Genomic DNA, 6,000 nt, shown 5'->3' on the forward strand with positions numbered 1-6,000 from the left:
GTGTCAATTCCCATCCCAGGGTATGGAAGAAATGAAGAAGGCAGCAGGAAGGTAAATGACAAGGCTTTTGAAGGACCGCACAAGATTGCCGTGTCCAGAACAGGGGACAAGACTAATCAATTCAGAAGCCGAATGGTAGAAATTAAATGAACAAACAAGAAGAGGTTTAACTCACATCACCTCCTGGCTTCTGCTGTTTTGTTCACATGGCATGTACAGTGCTCCTGCTTTAATACACTTTTTTTCATGGCTAAAGGTTTGCTAACAGGGATTCTTAAACCTTGTCTCTGAAAATCTAGTAAATTGCAAGATGGCTGCCTTCCAATTTCAGGGACAGCTGGGGGGTGGAGTTCCTTTATTGGACAGTGCACATTCTTGGACTTCTAATCCAGCTGGGCAGCTGTGTCCAGTGTTTGCAGTACACACATTGTTAACACATGCACACAAAACCACATAATCTTAAATTATGGCAGACTGCCATTTCTTTAACAGCCCTCTGCAAATGGCTTCAAACTTTCTAAAGACTGACTTGGTTGGGCTATTTCCTCCCCTCCCCTTCCCCAGAAAACTGCAGCCATAACTAGCAGATCCAAAATAATAATAATAATAATAATAATAATAATAATAATAATAATAAAGCAGTTCCCCAGGGCATGGCAGGACAGGAAGGATGATAAAAGCAGACCCTTGAAAACTTCCATTTCTTGTTGCCTTCAGTGTCGCACTATGTGGAAGGGGGGGGGGGGAAGCTCTTTGCTTCTCTCAAGAGACGAAGTGGTTTTACAAGATATTGGGTCAGCTGTCACTTAAGACAGGGTTCCTCAACCTTGGCAACTTTAAGACAGGTGGACTTCAACTCCCAGAATTCCCCAGCCAGGAAGAGATTTCCACTGTCCTTGCTATCAGTTGTTATAGCCATAAAGCCACTGGTCCAATGAACAAACACCAAAGTTACTTTATGGTATATCATTTATTTTCTATAGTGTTTGTATACTACCCAGAGACTTTTGTGATGAGTGTTCTAAAAATAAACCAAAGAAGAAAATAAACAAGAATTTTTGAAAAAGTTAAAATTAGTATGAGTTGTTCCTTTTGGTTTTGCTGATCGAACCTTATTTAAGCAACAGGGTGAAACTTTTCTCTTCCATCATTTTCCTACCTTTGCCTTCTGTTTTTCTTCATTAGCTTTTTCAGTAAAAAAAGAAAAGAAAAAAGAAAAGAAATGCACAGGAAAATGCAGCTAGTAAAACAATGGACTTTAAGCTTCATCTTACCTTCATAATTTAAATTATTTTTTAAAATAATTTTATTGAAGTTTAATAAACATAGTAAAAACTAATACAAACTAAACTACAAGAAAAAGGAAAAAGAAAAATGCAGAAAAAAGAAAAAAGTAGAAGAGAAAAGAAAAGAAAAGAAAAGAAAAAGAAAAAGGCAGCAAAGACAATAATAAAAAAGCAGCTTCCAACCTTCATCACACTGAGCATAAGCTAATATACTAACTTTTCACTCTCTTTTAAAGTTACAGATAAAAAAACCTCTTCTCCCCATAGCCTAACTTTTATCTGTGCACAATCCAGAAATCATCATCTTTTCAGTCCTAGTTCAGCAAAAAGTCCATTAGCAGTTATCAGAAATATCAAACAAATAGTTTATCCTTGGCCAAATAGTCCAACTGTATATTCCTTCTTTTTGCTTTGCACAATCTTGACCTTTAAATCATTCCTATGGCATCACAGGATTTGATATTTTGTCATTCTTTGGTATCTAAAAGAAGTGTTTAAAGCTTTCACCAGCCTACTTTGTAAATCCCATAAAGAGGTATCATCCAGAATTTCTTGTTGCAGTAGTTTCATGTCCAGATCCTTTTCTTCTTTTTTTAAAATAAGAATTGTATTAAGTAATAAAAAGCATACAGGTAAAAGCAAACAAGAACTAATAATCAAAAAGAAAAGTGGAGAACAAAAGAGTTAAAGAAGAAATACAGAAGTGATGAAAACTAAAGAAAAAGGAAAAAAAGAAAAATTACAAAAAGGATGACTTCCGACTTCTTATACAGCAGATATAAATGAATCACATAGTGACCTCTTACTCTTAAACTACATCTTTACATATTTTGTACAACCTATTATTTTAACTAATCATCAAATCCATAAATCATGATTTCATTTTTTTCTGTCTCCTGCAAAAAGTCCAAAAGGGGCTTCCAGTTGGCAATAAAATTAGTCAGTTTTTTTCTCTAAGCAAAGCTGTCAATTTTGCCATCTCAGATCATCTTCACAATCCATTCTTTCACTGTAGGTAACACTGAGTCTTTCCACCTTTGAGTATATAAAAGTCTAGCTGCAGTTACCATATATAGAAACAAAGGTCCATGAGCTTTTTCCAATTATTTGTCCATCAGTCCCAAAAGGAAAACCTCTGGTTTTAACTGTGTATTAACCTTCAAGATCCAGATCCTTTTCTTGATTTGTCTTTTGTATTTCCATTTTGGTAATCTCAATGTTGTTGTCTTCCATGCCTTCAAATTCTATAATGTCCATGTCAGGTAAACGTTTTTAAATTTTTGTCTCATTGTCATATAAAAGTTTATCCCCTGAAATATGTATCCTTTCTGAGATATTAGTTATTAATATTTCAGCCCATGTAAAAAACTCTTTAATATGAAAAAGTTATAGCCAGCATAGCCATTTAACTCTTTTCTGCCTGGTCCTTTGGTTCCCTCTAGTGTCCATTTGCAACCTTCATCAAGCCTCAGTTCCTAATATGGATTTAGTCCCATTTCAGTCATTTCCCACAAGTGTATTATTTACCGTATTTTTCCAACAATAAGATGCCTCCATGTACAAGATGACTCCCACTTTTCCAGCCCAAAATTAAAAAATCAATATTTTAAAGATAGTGCAGAACACATTTTTATTTAGTAATTAGTTAACATTGACCTGATACACTCGGTGGGAGGAGGTCCAAACCGTCTCTCTGCAGCTCTATTTCCAGGCTCTTTTGCTTAACTGATTACATTCAAGCACGAGTGAAACTGCCGATAGCTTGTCTCTGCAGACAGCCTTCCTCTAATTGGTTTGTTCAGCATCAGCTGATGTCAGTTACATCAGGCTCGTGATTGGAGGAAGTCTGTTTGGGAGACAAGCTATTTCACTTGTGATTGGAGGCTAGCAATAGGAGGAAGCCTCTCTGCAGAAACAAAGTATGGGCAGTTTGGAACCGCGCGATTCTCGGCTGACTTCCTTGAATAAGACGCCCTTCAGTTTTTAGGGTAAGGATTTTAGAAAAAAGTATTGTCTTATAGTCGGAAAAATACGGTAATTATATACTTGTTTTTAAAATCTTACAACAAAAATAACCAATATTCCAAATCTCTCTGGTCTCCAAATCCGTTTAAAACTTTCTTAAATCAAAATCCCCCTTTTTTTGCTTTTTTGCCAATTGTATATTATTTTAAATTCTTGAGACTCTATTTAAAATTTCTTAAATCTGAAGAAGGTAAAACTCACCAGGTATCAAATTGAGCTTATCATTTTGAAGGTCTCTAATATCCATAAAGTGGTTAAATTGAACATTTCCAAAAGTGATTAGAAAGTGAGTTTGGCTGGCTTTGAGAGGCTCCGCTGCTGCTGGGAGCAAAGATGTCTCCCTCAGTCCTGGCACTCAAACCCATGGGAGACCGCTCACGAGGAGCTGTCATTCAAAGTACTTGTGGGTGATCTCCTGATCTCTCCTTTGGAGAGATCTGAAATTCGAAGGATCAGTCTACTCGCCAGTCTTTTGTTCTGCACAACAGCTGTTGTCTCCATTCGCGGAGAGTCTTCAGTCAGCCATGACTCACACCGGAAGACATAATTTAAATTATTTTTCATAATGAATAACCAAGGCAATAATCAGAAAGACCCTGGATATGCTTTCCAACGATCACTGCAGGTCACCAGCAGGAAAGCCTGCAAAAGAAGCTGGGTTTCGTGTTGCAGCAAACCCTGTATATATAACTGGATGCACAACCTGATCTTTAGGCAATCGAGATTGCACAAAGGGGAGGGTCAAGAGCCTTGAGAGAATCCTAAAGCATGGAGAAAAGAGGAATAACCTTCCAATGATGGGAAAAACAAATGCTGACACATGCCTGGACACACATACACATGCACACACATGCACACAAACACAGAAAATGGAATGGGTAGCCTGAAAAAGTGTCTGCTTGCACTGTTTATGTATAGTCTGTATTGCCTGTTTTGCCAATCCCGTCACTTTGCTGAAGAGCCATTTTACCTACAGACTGATTCTGAATTTGTACTATAATTTCAGTTTTTGCAAGCTTGTTTGCTACTGCAATTACTTTTTCTAACAAGCTAGATCAGAGCTTAAAGAAAATACGTCTGATTATAATTACTTGTTTATTATTTAAGTTGCGTGCCATGGGAATTTTTGACAGATTTCAAAGGGACTTTTTTTTAAAATCCAGTTCTCTTCCTCCGAGCATATTCTGTCACGAAAGAATGTCACAATTTTCTTCAAAAGCAGGTAGGAAGAGTTTTCTTTAGGGAGTTGCATATTGAGAGGGTTGATTTCTTCCCATATTAAGAGTGGGGTATAGAGGAGAATGAGAATATTGTTAGACTCTTCTCCCACCATTGCTAAACACTAGCCATGCAGTTTGGGGCTGGTGGGACTTTGTAATGTCTCTGTTGAGTGTGATTCTTGGTGATGTACATGGATATAGCCAGGGTATGGTCAAAAAAGTCAGGAGGATGGCCCCAGTGGTGCAATCTAAGCTCTGTTCATTTTTTTATATGCATTGCACTGTAATTTGTTTTTAATGTATTGTTGTGAGCTACATTGTGGAAATATTGCATTACAAGGTAACTTATAAATTTTGCAAGTAAATCAATTAATCCAGTAGATGCTCTGGCTGTTAGTGTCTGGGACAGGTTTGAGTAGAGAGGGTATAAATACCAGTCTTAAAATACATTAGGAAGTTCTAGGGCGCCATCTTGTGGTTTAGGAATTGGTTTTGAACAGAAAAAAAATACTCTGACAAAAGTTTTTATACCGACAAGCCCAGTCATTTATTCATTTATTATTTAACTTTTTAAAATATGGACCTTTCTCTGCCACCTCGTGTTATATATTAAGACTATTTTAGCTTATAAAATCATCTCCTGCATAACTAGAATTAGAAAATATATTTTCTATATGAATTTGCTTTAACAGCCCTCTCATTCTACAGGCTTTATTGAAAAGGAAGATTCAGTGCTTAATTGCAACTGGAGAGTTGCATCAGCTGTGTAAAGGGGGCTCTGCTGAGTGCATGCCATTTATATTGGGATCCTGTAAGAATGGTTATATGAGATCTTTCTTCTGCGCAGCTCTAAACAGTGATGGACAAATGACTGTATCATAATTTGTAATATTGTGGGTTGTTGTCCCAGTCTGGCCACGGGGACCTTCTCAGACCATGCAGGTTGAAAATGAAAATCACTCTGAGGCTCCAAAAAAATCCAGCATTCCCACATACACACACAGTGGGGAATCTATTATGGGGAGGAGCCTAAACTCACAAAAACCAGAGTTAGTTCTCCATCTTTATCATCCTTTCCCATAGTAAAATAACTCTGTATTTACCACTTGCACTCAGAAACTAGCTTTCATTTACAAGACCCTAAATATACCACTTTAAATATATATATATTTCAGCTCATTAATTGCAGAAAAAGTGCCCTTAAAAGCACTATTCATTCTCTGTATGCTTAGACTGCTTAAATCTCATTTGACTTCAGTGTGAATTAAAACTATCTGAATGAAGATTTAAAATCAGAGTCCTTGCTTTGGTTCTACCAAGCTTGATTTTAGAGTATATCAGCTGTTGCATAGTGCACCTTAAGGCTAAGAGAAACTCTTGTTATTGGCAGTGGTTGAAATCAGCAATAACATTCTATTTTATCTAAAGAGACTATTATATTCATTTATTTAAAAAAAACACTTTTTTAA

The sequence above is a fragment of the Python bivittatus genome, unplaced genomic scaffold (genome assembly GCF_059951505.1).
Source record: "Python bivittatus isolate LINGU-HERP-01145 unplaced genomic scaffold, Pbiv_v1 ctg000610_np1212, whole genome shotgun sequence".
Classification (NCBI taxonomy): Eukaryota; Metazoa; Chordata; class Lepidosauria; order Squamata; family Pythonidae; genus Python; species Python bivittatus.